Source organism: Triturus cristatus, chromosome 12, assembly GCF_964204655.1.
Source record: "Triturus cristatus chromosome 12, aTriCri1.1, whole genome shotgun sequence".
In the NCBI taxonomy this organism is placed as follows: Eukaryota; Metazoa; Chordata; class Amphibia; order Caudata; family Salamandridae; genus Triturus; species Triturus cristatus.
The window spans coordinates 505,054,401-505,075,043 of record NC_140595.1 but is presented as its reverse complement, the minus strand read 5'-3'; positions in this window follow the sequence as shown (position 1 = coordinate 505,075,043).

Sequence of the window (20,643 nt, the reverse complement as noted above, 5' to 3'; positions counted from 1 at the left end):
GGGAAGGGAGGAGAATTTTGGAGGCGTGTGGGTTGCAGAATCAGGGCACTCTGCAGGGCGGTGCCGCAGGTGAGGCAGCAGCAGGCGAAAGGGGTGAGAAACTAGGCAAAAAGTAGCACACAAAGACAAGGCGGTCAGAAAGGCACAGTGCAACAGGTGTATGTAAAGGAAGGAGTGTCAGGTTACTCATTGGTCACTACGAGAAAATGTATGACCAATCACCAAAAATGATGGCCACAGGGTCAGGCAACAAAATGCAGAGCTGCGCACAGGAGACACACCATCAGCATGTGTTCACGTCCTGTTGTGGGGAGCAACCTGCACAAATACATACACAACCAGGGACTTCATGCACAATAGATATTATTAGCCATGAAGAACTGCATGCATGTTGCCGAAGTACACATACACATATGATCAATCTTTGACAAGTATGCCATAGATGACGCATACAAACTGGCAAGAGAGCTGCAGTGACAGAGATGAGGCACTTTGGATTGTGCTGAACACCTTTATTCCACATACACACACAGAGGGAAATGCATCCATGTGAACAGACTCACAGGTCAGTTGGTAGAACATGTGGGACATGCGCTGGACCCCCCCTTCACAACACGGATGATGTGAATCCCAATGAACTGACACACAAGTCAAGGGTATGAGCCAAACACATCCTGCTGCACACGGAGAGGCTGCAATTCCCCATAGAGCCTGTTGTTGTGATGTCCCACACTATGTCCACCCGTAGCATCCACAATGTTTCAGAGGCAAGGTTAACACACATTGATGCCTTCATCAGACGCCACACTCCACTACAGATGACAGTCAAGAAGGGTGACTATCATGACATGGGAGTGATGCTACATGTTATATGCTCCATGGTGAGAAGACATATATGCATGGTACCACAACATGCACAGAAGCAGGTCCACACATTCCCAACCCATACCACCACCAAAAAGCCTTGCTGCAATCCTTACCCAAACTGACATTTCCACATGTCCGTGCATGGAACGCTGATTAAGCACACGTTGCAATCCTCATGAGGAATGGCAGGAGGACAACGATGACACGAGCAGACAACATGCGCAAAAACCTGGGAATGACAGACACACAAGAAGTCACCTAAAACAATTCTCGCCGCACACATGGACATTTACAAAACATGAACAATGTTGGACACATGTAAATTTCAAAGAAAGTCTCTCCGCAAAACTGTGTGGCATGACATCATCACTTGAGTGACACATCAGAACACACATCAAAGTCACTTTGCATTCAGTCAGCTGGACACACACATTGCAACACATGCCACTCAATGCTACAAGCTTGCACACTCATACCCAGTGACTCACCATTATGAGAAGAAGTTGCAAATCAGCATGTTAGCAAGACACACCACAAGGGCATTTATCGAGTGGTAATGTTTTCTGTTGCGATAGGTTTGTTCCTGTGCCTGTGGTGGTACCAAAGCCACATGTGTACCATCAATGGACTCAATTACATGGGGCATCCCTCCCAGGGCATAGAAATCACCCTTGACATCTGTCAACTCCTCAGGAGTAGGAAATGTGATGAATTCATCAAGGTGCTCCAACATGGCTGCTAAAACATCACGCAGGACACGGCTGAACATTGTCTGTGACATGCCACCAACATCAGCTATGGTGAATTGAAACATACCTGTGGCAAAAAAATGTAGGGCTGCCATCACCTTCATCTTTGGGGTCAGCGCAGTAGGATACCTGTGTCGCGGTTGGAGGTGTGGTGCCAGCCTGTCGGTCAAGTCCTCAATCAACTGTTGAGTGAATCTGTGATGTCGGATGCAAGCACGTTCCCTCATGGCACCCAAGTCTGGTGGTGCCCTGCAAGACATTGTTTGTAAGAATGAAGATTGCGAGTCTGCCAATATCAATGTCAATGAACATAGCACATGCTACACTGCTAATACAGATCGGGTAACTATGGAGTCGGGTGTGTGCAATACATACAGGACACATATGCCAGCTTGCTGGCACTCCTACAAAAAGCCAGATACACCTGTTGATTGTCAAGTCTACATGACATGCCCTGAAATGAGTTGGTGGCCAGTCTGAGTGAAGAGCCACAGATATCACCGGAGTGACACACAACCACATAGCTGCATTGGAAGGATGTCATCTTATCCACACAGCTGACTGCAAGGCACACGCACAGGTCACATGGAATGTCAAATGTACATATCAAACACATTGCGATGAAGGAGTACACGTGACAAGAGAAAGACACAGCCATTGAGACAACGCAGACATGTATGACTGGGAAAATATGATGTCCGATGCACACAGACCCTACAGCGGTGGGAATCCACATGTGGCATGGTGTGCGTAGATGTGTTCCATGCCCATCTCCACACAGACCCATGTTGGATGCACCAACAGCAGATGCAGTTGACGGAACACTGACATCCAGCTCATGGGAACACATGACACACACCTGACATAGTCACAAAGAGGCACGTTGATTGTGACATGTCAGTTGATAGAGTGTCCCTGTCCCTGGCATCAGGAGACAGGTGCGGGTTTTGATGACTGTGCCATCCCACTGCTGCTGTGCATGACACAGTTGGACTACAGACATACATGTGGCAAGTGTCAAGGTGATGTGTGCCACATAGTGCCCCATCACACATGACATGTGTACACAGGTCATCACACATCAATTGTGCAACTAGATGAGATGAAATGTGCAATATCACTGGCTGCCACACCTAGGGCCTGCACATGACAGTATGCAATGACAAGTACTTGATGGACATCCTTGTGCGACTCGTAGCCCTCCATTCCTGGCATGTGTGTGCCTGTATTACCATTGTAAGCGTGTGAAATGCTGCGTACCCGTAAGTGTCTAACACACTTTATAACTAGTGCGTACCCGTACGTGTGAACTAGTGCGTACCTGTAGGTGTCTAACGCACTGTACTACTAGTGCGTACCCGTACGTATGAACTAGTGCGTACCCGTACGTGTCAAACGCACTTTACTACTAGTGCGTACCCGTACGTGTGAACTAGTGTGTACCCGTAGGTGTCAAACGCACTGTACTACTAGTGCGTACACGTACGTGTGAACTAGTGCGTACCCATACATGTCAAACACACTTTACTACTAGTGCGTACCTGTACTAGTGAACTAGTGCGTACCCGTAGGTGTCTAACGCACTTTACTACTAGTGCGTACCCGTACGTGTGAACTAGTGCGTACCCGTAGGTGTCAAACTCACTGTACTACTAGTGCGTACCCGTACGTGTGAACTAGTGCATACCCGTAGGTGTCAAACGCACTTTACTACTAGTGCGTACCTGTACGTGTGAACTAATGCGTACCCGAAGGTGTCTAACGCACAGTACTACTAGTGCGTACCCGTACGTGTGAACTAGTGCGTACCCATAGGTGTCAAATGCACTGGACTACTAGTGCGTACCCGTACGTGTGAACTAGTGCGTACCCGTAGGTGTCAAATGCACTGTACTACTAGTGCGTACCCGTACGTGTGAACTAGTGCGTACCCGTAGGTGTCAAACGCACTGTACTGCTAGTGCGTACCCATACGTGTGAACTAGTGCGTACCCGTAGGTGTCAAACGCACTGTACTACTAGTGCATACCCGTACGTGTGAACAAGTGCGTACCTGTAGGTGCCAAACGCACTTTACTACTAGTGCGTACCCGTACGTGTGAACGAGTGCGTACCCGTAGGTGTCTAACGCACTGTACTACTAGTGCGTACATGTACGTGTGAACTAGTGTGTACCCATAGGTGTCAAACGCACTGTACTACTAGTGCATACCTGTACGTGTGAAACGCACCGTAAACCCGCTATCATCGCATGTGAACGCTTCGTTTCACCATTGTACTTGTGCCATAGGGGTACGTGTGAAACGCACTGTACCTGTGTGTGGAATTCAAAATTACATAGGGGACACAGAATGGACAAGTATTAGGCCCTAAATGCATGCTGGTTGTCATGGAGACAGAGTTTTCAGTTGAAAAGTGTCGATCATGTGTCCTGGAACAGTCAGTTGGCCACAAAATACAATGTTGCAAAGTGGTTGTTGACTTGACATGATGCTCAAAATTTGAACGATGCGACTGCTGTCATTGGTGTATGTTGGAAATCATTGGTGTATGTTTAAAGGGATTGTAGTAAACGTAGGATGCGAATGAGTCTGACCAATCACTATGTACTCCTCTAAATGAATGCCCCTCAGCAAGACAGATATAAGGCAGCCAGAACCCATGAGAGGGCACTTGCCTGCACAACTTTCCAGTCAACCACACTGCTGATGTCTCTGCTTCCTCTGGACCATGTCACGTACTGTGGAGAGGGCCCAGCCATTCACCCAGGAGGAGAATGAAGCCTTGCTGGACGTCCTCCTCCCACAGTACACCAAGCTGAATGGGAGACCAGGGGAGCAGGTGAGTGCTGAGTCCACTAACTCTACCTATGCACCTGTTGTGTGACTGTCAATATTGTGTCCAGGTGGGACAGACATGCAATGTTGTTTAGAGTGGGTCCCAGGGGGGGGCATGCTGATGTCTCTCATGCAGAGCATGATGTAGTTCCTGTGTGCATTCCTCACTTGCATTGTGCTTACTGTGACTTTCACTGCATAGTGCATGACACTTTCAGCCTGGCAAATCCTTGGTGTTTTTTTTTCTATTGTCCTGAGGTGTCCTCAGTGGTCCCCCCGGTGTGACAGATGTGTATGAGTTGAGTGGCCCTGTGGTGAGAGTGTCCAAATGATGTGTACGACCTCATGGACAGTGATGTGTGAATGTTCCTTGTCATGTGGGTGAGTGTCTATGTGAAGTATTGCACCACAGCTGCATGGAGGAGGCAACAGATCAACCCATCTGATGTGACAAGTAAGCCGTGCTGTGTGTCTGACTTGCAGAGCTAGCATGACACCTGTGACACCCCACTGGCAAGTGGCACATGTGCAGAGTGAGGGTTGTATCCGCTGTTGTCAATGACAGGCGAGTGATCTGTGCTTGGGTGTGTCTGTCTAGTATGCTGATGGTGCGTCAGTGGAGTGGGACATGTGACTGCTTGGCACGTGCTGGCCTTCAGCCTGCTGTTGCATGTGCTGTACAGTGTGTGGCATGATCAGTGAGTGTGTCGCACCCCTCATGCCAACCTGTTGACTTTCAATGCCAAGTAGTGCATTGAGGTTTGCACACAGGCCAATTTCTTATTGTGTATGATGTAATTCCTGTCTGCATCCTGTGCCCTGTTCAACATTTCAATGAGGTTAAAATGTGTGTCTCTGGGACATGGAGCAGGTGTATTGATGTTGTGTCACTTTGTCATCCTGACAGGTAACTGCCTACGAGAAGGGGGTGATCTGGAAAAACATCATCAGGGCTGTGAGATCTGAGGGGGAGCGTAGTCGCCAGCTGCCACAGGTCCGCAAGAGGTGGCAGGACATCCGGTGCTGGACCCAGCGGATCGCCCGGGTCCAGCTGGGGCTCGACAGTCCTCGCCCCCACGGCGGCCGCCGACACCTAACCCCCCACATGAAACATGTCCTGGCGGTGGTATTCCCTGAGCTCGATAGGCAGTTACAGGAGAGACTGCAGCAAGGAGGGGGTAGGTACATGTCTGTTTGTCGTGTTATCTGTCGCCAGCTTTTGGAAGTGCTCTGTAGCCTGGATACACTCCCAGAGTTAATATGTGCAGTGCATTTTCAGTTCCCCAATGTAACCTGGTGCTCTTTTTCATCCCTTCCCCTCCTTGACATGTGTCCCCTGGTCTGTGTGTAATCACATTTGCACATGGTCATCTAGGGTGCCAGTAAATCTAAGTGCACATTGCTTTATGCATCATGTGGGAGGGTGTTCTGTGACTTGTGTTGGTACCTTGCCTGTGCCATGACCTGTTCACTATGCTGGGGGTCCATATTTGTTGTCACTGATGATGATTCTCAACATAGGAGCGTGAGCTTTCAACTGAACACCCTTGCAGCATGCATGACCAATGTTGTGGCCTCACATGATGTGCATGAGTGGGAGATATGCATATTGCCATGACGGTTGAACATGGTACAGTCAGCTCATTCCAGGACCATGGAGCAGTGTGCCCACTACAGTCCCCTGAGACACTCTGGCCTCCTAATCATGTGTGTCATCCAACACTGTGCACATTCTCTGTGGGTTCAGCATAGGTCTGCCTCTGTGGCATTGTTCCCTGGCCCAGTTTGTATTTTTCAAATGTGTGCTACATGTGTCCACTGGACAGGGATACACCATTTTGCTTGTGCATACTCACACAGGGCAGTGCCTGTGTGGCTTTTCACAACAATCTGTTGATGGTTGTTTGTCACAAATATGTGTTGCCAGCCCTACGAGGTGATGTTGTGTAAATGAAGCTATTTTTCAAGCACAGTTGTTGTAACCCTGAATAAGAGGTGTCACTTCTTAATCTGTATCAATCACATTGACTCAGGCATGGAGTGGGGTGTGCGGGAGAGGCATACATGTGCAACCCTGATTTTTCATTGCCAGGTCGGACTTGTGTGTGAGACTTGGCTGTACAAAGAATCACCGTGCAGTGCCCCTGTGATGCTGCCCAGTGCTTAATGTTCGTGCTTTGCAGCCAGTGTCAGTTTTTTAAAAACATGATTCCTGCTCATACTTTTTTAACACATGTGTGTGGTTCAGATGCAACGCTGTTTGGACTTTGTGTGCTGACATCTGTGTGTACATTCTGGCTTGCCATGAGGGTGTCCCCACAGTACAGCTAGGCTTTTTTTCAAACCCAATTGCAGGCCCATTAGCTTATGCATTGTCCTGGGTGTGGACATATGTGCCACTCCAGATGACAGGCAGTAGGTCATATGTGTAGCCAATTGTGTAATCAGGCGACGGATGGCCATGTGACAACTGACATAATTCAAGTTTTTACTCTTAAAAAATTGTACCTTGGCACTCACAGCACTTGTCAACAGTTCTTCATTTTTTAAATGTGGAAATTTGATGATTTGTGTTAATAACACTGATATGCCTGCATGAAAAAAGTCTCCCAAGGAAGTGCACACCAAACGACATTTCCACTTTCATGGAACACACTGACACATTTTCTAAGAAGCCACTGTTAGAATAAAATGGCGTTGCAGATTCTCCATATACATGTTCCCACAGTGCTCTTGATTTTGTGAGACTCCTTTGTTGTTGGTGATACAAACTGACGAGTCTCAAGACATCAAGACCTCCGTGGGCCCATGTATATGTACTTTCTGCAACACCATCTATTTCTAACAGTGGCTCCTCCGAAAAGGTCCAGCTTCTTCAATGACAGTGTCAATCTACTTTTATGTGCACTGCCTTGTGCGACATATTTCATGCAGGCACATGAGTGTTCTTTTCACGAAATGGCGAATTGGCACATTCCAAACATGTCGATTGTGTAAAGTATTGTGAGTCCCAAGGTGGCAACATTTTTTCGTTTTGTTTTCCAAAGTACTTACAGGTCTCTGAGGGTGGTGACACCTTGAGTATTGAGGTGTGTCAGTTTACGTTGGGTGCACCACTACTGTTTCTTTCAGGGTAAACAAGAGGTGGCATGACTTCATTGTATGGCTGTACTCACCGGTTCACAGACAATAGCTTCTCAGTGTATTTCTCATTCAAGTTGTGGCCTTTTGTGTTCTTTTTTTCCTGGTTTCCAAGTGGCATAGTGGGTCTACCAACTGAGCAGTACTGGGCTTACATATGTGCAGAGTTATCTAGCTGTTACTCATGATGCATTGCCTGATATGCACTGTGACCAATTGTTCTTGTGCTCATGTGTCAGATGTATACAGGTGACTGATGCATTTCGGTTTCTTCTCCTTGCCCACAGCATCATCATCCGCAACCGAGGGCGACACCTGCATGGACCTGGAGGAGGGACCCAGCGACATTACCACCAGTGCTGGGGAGTCAGAAGGAGCCAGTGGCACGGAGGGCAAGGGGAGTCAGTCTGAGGACCTGTCTGGAGGCGAGAGCAGCTACGACGCCGACGGGTCCGAGGCTGACCTCCCTGAGGAGGCTGAGGCTGCAACACTAACTGGCAGCATCCCCACATCTGTCCCCGCCTCCTCCATTACCATCTCCGCCCTCCCAGTCACTCCCGTCCCTTCTGTCCATGCACAGTCCCACCATGTCTCCTTCGGCCCAGTCACCGCACCGCCTGCCCCACTCACCCCTGCTGCCCTCAGTGAAGAGTCTGTGGACATACTGCGGCAGTTGCAGGTTGGGCAGGCATCGGTGCTGAATGTCCTTCATGGACACACTAAACTGCTCACACAGATGGTGTCGTTCGTGGAGGGCATGTCAGCAACGATGTCTGCCCAACGCAGGTTTCTGCAGTCCATGGACTCTTTCCTGATGGCAGCAGTTACTCTCCTGCAGCGCTCCGTCCCCCCCCACCCCGGAACCATCCACACTGCCCTCTCCCATGCCTGCCCAATGCACACCCAGACAGTCACGGGCACGTACCCCACCAGACACATCCAGCACACCACCAAGTAAGGCACAGCGCACACCTCCTGGCACGCACACTCAGGGGAATGTAGGCACACCCACAGGGTCTGGGGGTAGACGACATACATGCAGCCACAGTCGCAGTCCACAGACCTCACAACCATGTTCCTCCAAAACCACTCCCCTTAGCTCTCCTGCCAAACTCTCACCCAAGGAGACCTATATGGTTGATCTGGGCCTCACCCCCACTGAGCCACCACCAAACAAGCGGGCAAGGAAGTCCCCGGGCACAGGAGTTGAGTCCCCCATCATGTCCACCCCCTCCCCCAAGAGCTCTGCACCCAATCCCTCACCCACCACACCCTCCGTTGGCCCTGGGGTATCTTCAGTTGCAGGTGTTCGGATGGAGGCCACAGCAGCAGTGTGCAGTGCCGTACTCACCTCCACCTTTGGCGCTGCCCCACCCCCTGTGGTGGAGACGTCCACCCCTGCACCCACCACACCTACCCATCCCCCTCATGTCCTAGCATTTCCTGGTCCTGCCACAGATGATGCCCCCCCCAGTAGACAAACCTTGAGGTTCCTTTGTGCAGGCAAGGTAGGGGTGGACGCGGTCCCCTACGTCCACCCTTGGACTTGAGAAATCGACTGGCCATTGGACTTTGTACATAGTCTCTTTTAAATGTATTTATTTGTGGTGCTGAATAAAGCCTTTTCTTTTACTTTCAACACTATTGCATTTCAGGTACTTGATGTTGGTGCTGAGACTCCTGGAGTTGGTGTTCTGGTAATGTGTTAGGGTTCTGAGAACTGTTTTTGTATGATGGTCATGAGGTGGACCATGGTATCTGTGTGCCATCACAATGTCTCTGCAAAGAATCATTGGTAGTGTGTGTTCATTTAGTTTGGAGACATTGTCCCAAGGAGTGTTCCTTCCTCTGTGGCACCTGACATCTTCCCTGCAAACAGTTACACAATTGTTGTGCTGACCTGTGTCCACATTTCCTTTGTTGGTGACGGATCCCTTCAACAATGGCCATGCCTGCTCACCGATGTCTCCTGCTGAATCATCTGTGCCATCCTTGCTAGTCACTGTACTTGTGTTTTGGGTATGTAGGAATGCCTTCAGGGACAAATTGGCCCTTTTCAGCACTATGCATGTGTGTAATCACAGCCTACCACACAAATGTACTTGTTATGCAGGGTATTTGGGCACCTGACTCACAATTGTGGGCATTGGATCTGGTGGAATTGAACCCTATTCCTTCCATGGGAGACAACATCTTGGTGGCTTGACCAGCACCTGAACATTCCTATCAGTCCTGGGATGTGTGTGAAAGTGTGTTTCCCCTTTGGCTATCTTAGTTTTGTATGCAGTTACATGACTATACAGTCTGTTGACATGAAATCAGGGTGTGTATTGTGCTGCATCCGCCATGGGTGGGTATGCATGTGTTATATGTCCTAACACCCACATGTGGTGTGTCATGCAGTGTGTGAAAGACATCCGTCGTCCTGGGAGTGGGACACTGCTGTCAGTGATGTGTTGTAATAGCACTAAAATCATAGTCCAAAGTTAGGGATGCGTCCATAATACCATGTAGGTGTGGTCATCTGATGATGATGTACACCCCCCCATATCTCTGACCACTGCTGGGAGTCCTCTGCACCCACCCCTCATATCTCTGACCACTGCTGGGAGTCCTCTGCACCCACCCCTCATATGTTTGGACACTGCTGGTAGTCATATGCACCCACCCCTCATATGTCTGACCACTGCTGGGAGTCCCCTGCACCCACCCTTCATATCTCTGACCACTGCTGGGAGTCATATGCACCCACCCCTCATATGTCTGGACACTGCTGGGAGTCATATGCACCCACCCCTCATATTGCAGGCCACTGCTGGTAGTCATATGCACCCACCCCTCATATCTCTGACCACTGCTGGGAGTCCTCTGCACCCATCCCTCATATCTCTGACCACTGCTGGGAGTCATATGCACCCACCCCTCATATCTCTGACCACTGCTGGGAGTCCTCTGCACCTACCCCTCATATGTCCGGACACTGCTGGGAGTCATATGCACCCACCCCTCATATGTCTGGACACTGCTGGGAGTCATAGGCACCCACCCCTCATATCTCTGTCCACTGCTGGGAGTCATATGCAACCACCCCTCATATCTCTGACCACTGCTGGGAGTCCTCTGCACCCACCCCTCATATGTCTGGACACTGCTGGGAGTCATATGCACCCACCCCTCATATGTCTGGACACTGCTGGGAATCCTCTGCACCCACCCCTCATATCTCTGTCCACTACTGGGAGTCATATGCACCCACCCCTCATATCTCTGACCACTGCTGGGAGTCCTCTGCACCTACCCCTCATATGTCCGGACACTGCTGGGAGTCATATGCACCCACCCCTCATATATCTGGACACTGCTGGGAGTCATATGCACCCACCCCTCATATTGCAGGCCACTGCTGGTAGTCATATGCACCCACCCCTCATATCTCTGACCACTGCTGGGAGTCATATGCACCCACCCACGCACCCCCTTGGAGCAGTACACTGCTGGCCTGGACCTACACACCCACCAATATGAAGGTAACATTATGGGCCAGTCCTCTAAGCCCACATTCCTGGCATGTGTATGCCTCATACCCCAAATGTACTGTTGCCGTAACGGGGTATGTGTGACACGCACCGTACCCACGCATTCATTGCGTGTGTACTGTCCGTATCACAGTTCTACCGTGCCGTAGGGGTATGTGTGGTTCGCACAGTACCCACGCATTCATTGCGTGTGTACAGTCCGTATCACAGTTCTACTGTGCCGTAGGGGTACGTGTGGTACGCACCGTACCCACGCATTCATTGCGTGTGTACGGTCCGTATCACTGTTCTACTGTGACTAGGGGTACGTGTGGTAAGCACCGTACCCACGCATTCATTGCATGTGTACGGTCCGTATCACTGTTCTAATGGTGCCGTAGGGGTATGTGTGACATGCACCGTACCCACGCTTCATTGCGTGTGTACTGTCCGTATCACTGTTCTAATGGTGCCGTAGGTGTACGTGTGACACGCACCGTACCCACGCATTCATTGCATGTGTACGGTCCGTATCACAGTTCTACTGTGCCATAGGGGTACGTGTGGTATGCACCGTACCCATGCATTCATTGCGTGTGTACGGTCCGTATCACTGTTCTAATGGTGCTGTAGGGGTATGTGTGACACGCACCGTACCCACGCATTCATTGTGTGTGTACGGTCCTTATCACTGTTCTAATGGTGCCATAGGGGTACGTGTGACACGCACCGCACACGTCCACTTCCGTTGTTGTGGTACGCAGGGTTTGCTGGCCACGTCCCCCCAAGTGACCAGACCGTGGTGGTAATGTATGGCCTCCATATTATAGGTTTGGCTTTGAGTATGGGGTTTGTTTCCTGCCCTCACCCCCCTGCCCCTGGGTGTTGTTCTCACCTTCTGCGGCGTGTGCGTCAGGTGCGGTGCACTAGGTCATAGGCCAAGAGGACCAGGATGACACATACGTCGGGGTTCATGGCGTGTACATTCCTGTACCGGGTCTCCGTTGCGTAGCAGTTCGCGTCGGACTCTGCTTTTCCGGCTGTGTTTGACTCCCGTAAAAAAAGACCCATACGGAGTGACGTAGGGACGAATCGTACTTGCTGGGCCTGAAACCGCTGCCTGAATACGTCCGGACGTCGCGTACAAGCTGTTCCGGATCAGAATCATAGTTTTTTTTGACCCGTACGGGCTTTTTTACGAAACGTACGGAAATAGGCTTTCTGTACGAATCGAACTTCCTAGGTTGTACGGAAAGTTTACCGGGTACGAGTCGTACAGGGTAAACGCTCCGTACAACGATTCGTACAGCCTTTTTACAGGATCGGAATCGGCCCCCAGGTGTCCAACATGTTTGTTTTGAAAAATGTCTGCGCTTTCTCAAGAAAATACTTCAATTCTCTATTTTGCGTGCATGCTAGGCCTAGACTTACCAAACAATTCCTCTCTTCTTCGAGTATTCATAGGATCCAAATTCCCTATGTAAAAGTATATTCAAACTGAAGCTGTACAGTTTCTTTGCTAAAGACTTTTCCCACATATCTTTCATCTCCGTCTTTTCAGATTTTGCTATGTATGAAGTTACCTAAGTTACATACCAAGCAAAAGGTATGGAGTTGTCTGCCGCTAACTGAATATCCATATTGGTATTCCACATTTTCAGAATGACAGAATTGTGGCCATTGATATATTTCAAAGTTTCTGTTCTTCTCAAGTTGTATATGTTTTTCATTGATTTTCGAGTTAGTGTATGTCTCACTGCAGATAAAAAACTGTTGACTCTCCCTTTTGCAATAACAGGTGTTGGAAATCCAAAACAACATTTTGTGTAAAAGTTTTGTTTTGCTCTCATTTTCCACCAACAGTACTTCTCACATCCATGTGATTGAAAACACAGAACTTGCTGTTTTAGGCCTTTTTCGTCACTGTCGTTTGGGATGCTACATGTAACATACTGTTGCATGAAAGAAAGTACAGACTCATCTGTTTCTCTTCCATATTTTGGTACATCTTTTACCCACAAAAGCATATGAATATGAGGAACACCTTTTGTTTTGTACTCTTTACGCCAAAAGAAATCAGTAACGTCTCCAAGAGGTGGATTTTTTTGTTGCAGATGAAGGAGAGCATGGTTTGAAATCAGTGGTTAAAATACCTACTGTTGGACTTGGCCCTTTTTGCAGGGTCATCCCTAAACCTTTTGCCTTCCTCCTGCATTTTTTCTGACCTGTTGTTGGCTGTTTTATGACTCTGGGCACTTTAACACTGCTGTTCAGTGCTAAAGTGCATATGCTCTCCCCATTGCAAATGTATATGTTGGTTGGATTCCATGATTGGCTTATTTGGTTTACTATCAGACCCCAGTAAAGTGCACCAGGAGTGCCCATGGCTTGTAAATACAAATGCCGCTGGTGGGCTTGCAGCACTGGTTGTGCCACCCACAGACGCGGCCTGGTAAAAATATGCCTAAGGTCTGCCATTGCAGAACCTGCGTGCAGTCTGGTACTGACATGCTGACTGGACAAGTGCACACACTTGTCAGTCCCTAAACCTTCCCTTAACTTCATATTAGTCACCCCTATGGTAGGCCCAAGGGCAGGGTGCATTGTAGCATAAGGTAGGACAAGCCCTGATGTGGGTGGCATGTCCTAATAGTGAATTACAGCCATTTTTGTTTTTCATTATTGTAAGGCTACCCTGTTCTCATAGGCCAGAATGGGCTGTTAAGATTGTTACATCCCATGATCCTAGCAGGCCCAGGGAACATGGTAGAAAATCGAGTTTAGTATGCCTGAACTCAGAATAATAAGGTACATCTTTTAGCAAGGTTTATTTTAATATTCTGCGTTTGCAAATGCCACTTTTAGAAAGTTGGCATTTGCTTGCCTAACCATTTCAGCCCGCCTCCGCGTGATGTGTATCTGCTGTCTGGCTTGTGTGAGTGACAGGGCTGGGGAAACCCAGATGGGCAGGGCTAGGTAGCCTGGTGGTGAATAGAAAGATTGACATCTAGATGGGTGGGAGGAGTACACCTGGACTCTGAATAGGGTTGTGCTCTGCCACCACAATGCTGGCTCCGCCCCCTGTGGAGCGTCTGATGGCTCTGCCCTGCACCCTGAAAGAAGAAGCCTGCATCGCATCAACAAAGTGCTCCAGAACTGGACTGAACTAGGCAAGGCGCCCCCTGGCCTGGGAGAACAAAGGATTTGTGGTATAAATGTAGGAGCCCTGAAGAAACTAGATCCTGTCCTGCCAAGAAGAAACCTCTGTCCGACCTGAAGGAACTGGAAAAGCTGCATGGAGGAGTACTGTCCCTGACCTGGGGGATTGGCCTGCAGTGGTTGCCTTGCTGCTGAAGAAGAGGAAGAAAAGACGCAAGGAACTTTTATTTGACTTGTGCTGAGAGATCTCCAAGGGCTTGTGAGTGAGCTTGCCCCCTGAACGAAGTCCCAGGACCAGTGGACTTGGAAAACGGACCGTTTTCCCCGCATCTTCAACTCGAACTGCTGCGTACATCTCACTGATCACAGCATACCCCCTGCAAGCTGGTATCCCGCTGTCCAGCCCAAACAAAGTGTCTGAGGCCCCTCTACGAGCCGTAGCTCGCACCACGAAGGAAGGTAACCCCGGCGTGAGTAACGTGACTACAGGTCCCTACGAGCCGCAGCTCACACTGTGACAGAAGGACATCATCCCGTACCCCTTGCAACCCCCGCCGGACCGTACTGCCAGCATTCGCACCTCTTCCCTGCTTTGGGAAAGGCTGCAGTGCGTATGGTGGTCGCGTATGTCTCCTTGTCCGGAGTGTACTGTTCGTCTGTTGCCAGCACTTCTCCGAGTCAAGACCCGCGATCCCAGCATGACGCGTACACAGCGCCTGGAAAGAGAGAGCCGTACCTTCGCACCGTCCCCTGAAGCCGCGCACGCCCAATGTCTAATGTACCGTAGTACACGCGCCCCCCCAGAGGACATCGCACCGTACAGTCCGCTTGTTTTCCGTGAAGTGTCCGTGTCGACCCAAAGATTCAAGGTATTGTGCCCGTTCGCACCGTAGGGTGGACGCTTAATTTCCGAAGCGCCTGCGGTATGTATGTAAGAACCGTTCCCAAGTATATGCTAACCGCGTACGAAGTGTACGCCGAGGAGCGAAGCGCATAGACTATTCCGAACAACGCTGAACTCAAGAACTCTTTGTAAACAAGTATTGTGGTCATTCTAAACGCTAACTTTGGTCTTGTGCTAAACCTGACAAGAAAATATAAAATATTATTTTTTATATATATCTCAGTGTGGAGTCCATTTGTGGAGGGTCACTGGATTACTGTTGGTGTGTTCACAAACGCTTAACCTAAACGCTCTGGGATAGGCATTGTCTGCTCGCGCCAAGCTACCTAGAGGGTGAGCAGGGGTTATTGTTAGAGTGTGCCCCCTTACCCTGACTGAAAGAAGGGCTCTCTGCTTGTCCCAGGTACCTACCTGTGCCAACCAGAGAATCCGGATTCTAACACCTACAAACATTTACAGGATCCAAAGATCTCCTGTTGTTTTCAAATTGATGTCCTTAATGTTACAGTTTGCTTCTCTCAATAAGTCATGTGAGTCATCTTATGCATACTCTGCACAATTGAGGGTCACAAACCAAGTTGATGCACCTAAATTTCTCAACATACATTGTAGTTCATCATGATGATGATGTCAATACTCATTGGTTCCACGATGGCATGCAATGAAATTGATCTAATTTTCCATGAATGTTGTGGACAAAGTCTTTTGTGGATATATTTTATAGATTAGTTCCTGTTTTAAGAATTTGGTTAACCATGTACGATAGTCCAGACAAATCACTTTCAAATAAGAGATGGAATATATATCGAATACTTTGATAAAATCTAGGGTTGTCTGAATATAATCTGGTTGTCCTATTCTCAGCTGCTGATATTTGCACTGAGCGGTCCTCATATTATTCATCTACTCCAGTTGGGAATAGCTGTGGAAAACAGCGATCCACTAAACATTTCTACCACACATTCAATGGAGCGCCTTTAGCTTGTTTTATCTGGTATAGGTCAAAGGCATCCACCATAACCTCTTTTGAATGCTGTGGATGGATACTGTAGTGCTCATATATTTCTTCTGATTTAGTTCAATTCACGTTTGCAAACTGTCGGCTTCAAGATAACATTTTATCCTCTACACAACTTCCATCTGTAAGAACATCTACATCTTTGTAATGTACATTATTTTGTTTGAGATAGAATGTAGCTTTTTTTTTACCTTATTCATATCCACTAGTTCTTGCTAGATTGTTTTGCTTTTTGTGGGCACAGCATTCACTAGAAGAGTTCATCTATATCTCTCTCTACACCCACAGTTTCAATATTACATTTAAAATCTAAAGGTAAGTATACAACTTTATCTTTAAGGCCTTTCTGTAGCTTAGTCGTTGGTAGTTTCCTAGTCTTTGGTTCCATACAAAATATTGCTTGAAAACGGTTTACAGATCGTAGCAGTATTGCTTCATAAACATTTAAATGTTGAAGTTCCTCTGGAATTGGAACCAACTCTAACCTATTTTGTATTGCTCTTGCAGGCATATTGTTGTCCTATTATTTGTCATAGGAATACATATATGATCTACTATGTTGACAAATCAAACAATTTCTCCACAAATAAATACACAGCAAATTCTTGCAACTTTTCGCCGTTTTCCTGCTCAGTTTTCGAGAGCACATAAACATTTCTTGTTTGGACTTTGTAGTGAGTGTGCAGAAAGCAAATACAAACCTAGGGGCCTATGAGGATGGCGGGCGGATCGCCCACGCTGGGCCGGCGGTAGTCACCGCCAGCCCAGCGTGGGCGATCCACCTGCCATCCACGCCTGAATGAACCCCCGCAATATTAGGATGGCTGGGGGGTCTGCGTGCGGATGGAAAGTCCGTCCGCCGCTTTTCCGCCTGTCGACGAGTCGACCGGGCGGAAAAGGGGCATTACACGGTGGTAGTGTCTGCAAGACACAGCCATCCATATTATCATCCTGGCAGAGATCAGCCTTTCCATGGCGACGTTGCCGCCATGGAAAGGCACGTGGTCTTTGCTATTGGGGGCCCATAGCGGGCCCCAGGAGCTTGGGGGTGGGAGGTGTACATGGGGGGTACCTATGGTTCCCCCTGCATTGGCATGGACAAGGTCGCAGGCACCGCGCAGTGCCTGTCACCTTGGGCATGCCAATGCACAACGTGCATTCCCAGCATTGGGGCGGACCAGCATTGTGGCGGGCGGTGCTGTGAGCACCGCCCGCCACTATGCTGGGAATAGGGGATGCCACGGTGGCATCCTAATTGCAGATGTAGGACTGCCTCACCCCAGCAGACTGTCCCGCATTCCATTACGGTGGCGGGCGGGTGGACGTAATAGACCCCATAGTTTGGTTTCTCAGTAGAAACTGCATTAAAAGTAGCTATTTCTCATGCAAAGTTATCATTACTAATATCTATGTTATTTTTCTTTTCAGCTGAACACATACCAACTCCTCAATTTGCCTAGACTCCACGTCAGGGCCAAAGAAACCTAATGGAAGATCTTCACAAAAACATTCAAACTCTGATAATTTACCATACAAAAATGATTTGTTCATTTGTCCTAAACACAATGCAGGAGTTTTTACAGTCTTCAAAGGTTACCAGTGAAGTGGTGAACAAAAACACACTAGAGTTCTCTCTTCGTAATTCAGAGACTTTTGGAACTCTCTTGTTTTAACTTTTCTAATTCACGGACATGGACTTGGGTCTATCTATGGACGAAGATTGTTTTACAATAAATATGAGAAGGTGACACACTGGAAATGTGACATGGATTTGAATCTATCAATGAACGTAGATTGTCTGACCCCAAATATGGGAATTAGGTTGGCACATTTGGAATGTGATGCACAAACTAGACCATAGCTGTTACTGAAATATTCTGGAGTGTTATGAGACTTTAACCTGGATCTATTTTGCTGTATGTCTTTTCAAAGGATTTTTTTCATTATACATGGCTTCCTGATGAAGGCTGTTTAGCCAACATGTGCGTAGGAGATGGGAACACAAAGCCATGATGGATAAGAAAGATTGATTCATACAGATCTCATAGCTTGAAAACTAACTGCGTTTAATAACAATAAACAACGTTGGAAGCCTATCAAAGTGAGCAATATTGTCATTGCATGAACAACAGAAGAACATGTCCTCCATAGTGAGATCCAAATTTTGAAATGTTAACATATTAAAGAAGAAATAACTTTTCAAAGTGAATGTGAAATTCCAAATTATTGTATAACGAAAAACATAATGAAGGATGAATGAGGCTGTATTAATGAACAAAAGGTTATAAAGCAATGATAAAAATGTTTTAATTAATTGAAATATAAATTGTATATAGATTTAAAGGTATGTAATGAAGTAATTTCTCTCTTTTTGACATAATAAATATTCTATATTTAGCTTTACATCTGGGTTTTGGTATTCAAATTCTGAGGCCCACATCACAAACAGAACTTTTTTGAATATATAGTTGCCTAAGCATTCTCTAAATGCAATTGCTCTATTGTTGGCTTAGTAACTCAATCTCGTATCAGGGGAATTCCTACATATGACAGCTGTATTCTCCACAGCCTGTGTGTGTGTGGGTATTGTTGTCCAAAGGGGGTAGTGTATCTACCTAGTTTTTAGTTTGTACAGTCACTAGTTCCTATCACAATTTTATCTTCTTCTTTTTCACACTAGTGGTCACAAGTGAGTAACATCTTCTAATACTCTCATGTCTCCCATACTTGGTTGTTTTTTTATTAAGGAGACTTCCCCCTGACAGTTCATGTTTTAGCATAGCAACATAATCCTTTTGCTGATTGTAAAAACTAATAAGATAGAAACATCTAATATGGAAAAACTACAGACATTCGGATTAAACGGATGAGGATTTTGCGTTCCTAGAAGTTAACCAGTCTCACTTTGAAAGCTCAAATGGTCACACTACTGCAGGCAGTGAGGATATACAAAAATTAAAAGCCTTATAGAAAAAGATTAAAAGGATAGCCCTACATGGACACTTCATGCTAGAATATTTAAAGGCAGAAGTAATACCACAAGGGCTAAGAGTTGGAAACATACCTGGACTGTACGTACAAATATGTAAGTTCCTTGAACGAATGTCCATGATCGCAAACCATTTTTCGAGAGATCTTATGATCCTTATGGTGGAAACGGCGAGATAACTAGTTCTAATACTATTAGAACAAATGCAAGAGATAAAGAATAAGATACAACATGGGGAACAACCTTTACAACGCAACTTTTACAACGCACTACCATTACAACGAAACTGTTACAACGCAAATGCATTGACAACGCATGCCATTACAACGCAAGTCTTTACATCGACTTGCACTAGATGGCATGCTAACATTAAAAATAGTGTAGTTTACTATCCAAACACCTTCCCTACTGTTACGTGGACTGGAGTTAGAACAGTAAATTACACTTTTTTAATGTTAGCACGCCATCTAGTGCAAGTCGATGTAAAGACTTGCGTTGTAAAGACTTGCGTTGTCACTGCATTTGCGTTGTAAAAATTTCGTTGTAACAGCATGCGTTGTAAAAGCATGCGTTGTAACATCATACATCCATACAACATAGTCAGGCATTAAAGGAGGCAAAAAAGGAACTGAAAGAAGTGGAAAGGGAAATGGCCTCCCACAATGATTACCTGATGAAAAGAAAAACAGATAAGCTCAAAAAGGACATCAGGTTTGCCACCGAAGAAAAAGAATATCCCTACTCAGCAGAGAACTATTAAAACCAGGGAGGGGCACAATATGAGACAGACCAACCCACATATAGTAGACCATCACGTAAAGTCACCACTTTTTCTGACACCTCAAATTCAGAGAATGAAGGCAATTCATATCACAATGATCAAGGGGGCAATAGAGCCATGCCCCCAGGACCAAGTGGGGATCGCCCTTTTTTAGCCAGGCGAGGGAACCAGAGAAATCAATGGAGATCACGATATCAACCCAGATACAGAAGGAACTATCAACAGAATCACAATCAGTACCAACAGAATCACAACCAATACCGGAATCACAATCAGAATCTGATTATGAGAAACTGCCAATACTGTCATGGCAGTCCCGCTTGCCGACAGACATCAGCGGGCAGAGAAGTTTCTTAGGGCCAATAAGGAGGGCGGTCAATGAATGGAGCATGCTTCGTGTTCCATCATGAATTCCTGCAAGCCTTTCCATACTCCAGTGTTCCCCAGACTTACCTACAGTCTTGTTTGATACATGTCGGGTCACAAACAAGTCTCCGGCGCGTTCTCGCCTACGGTAGGGGTAACCTTTCCCTTCCAGGTCACAGTCTTCTGCCGGGGCAGCTGCTGTGTCGGTGTTCCATCGCCGGCTGCTTCTCTCTCCTCCAGTCTCTCCTGGCAAGCTCACTCTGCATAGTTTTTCGCCTAAAACCTGAAAAGAAAGAGAACAGAAGTATTTTCTTTAA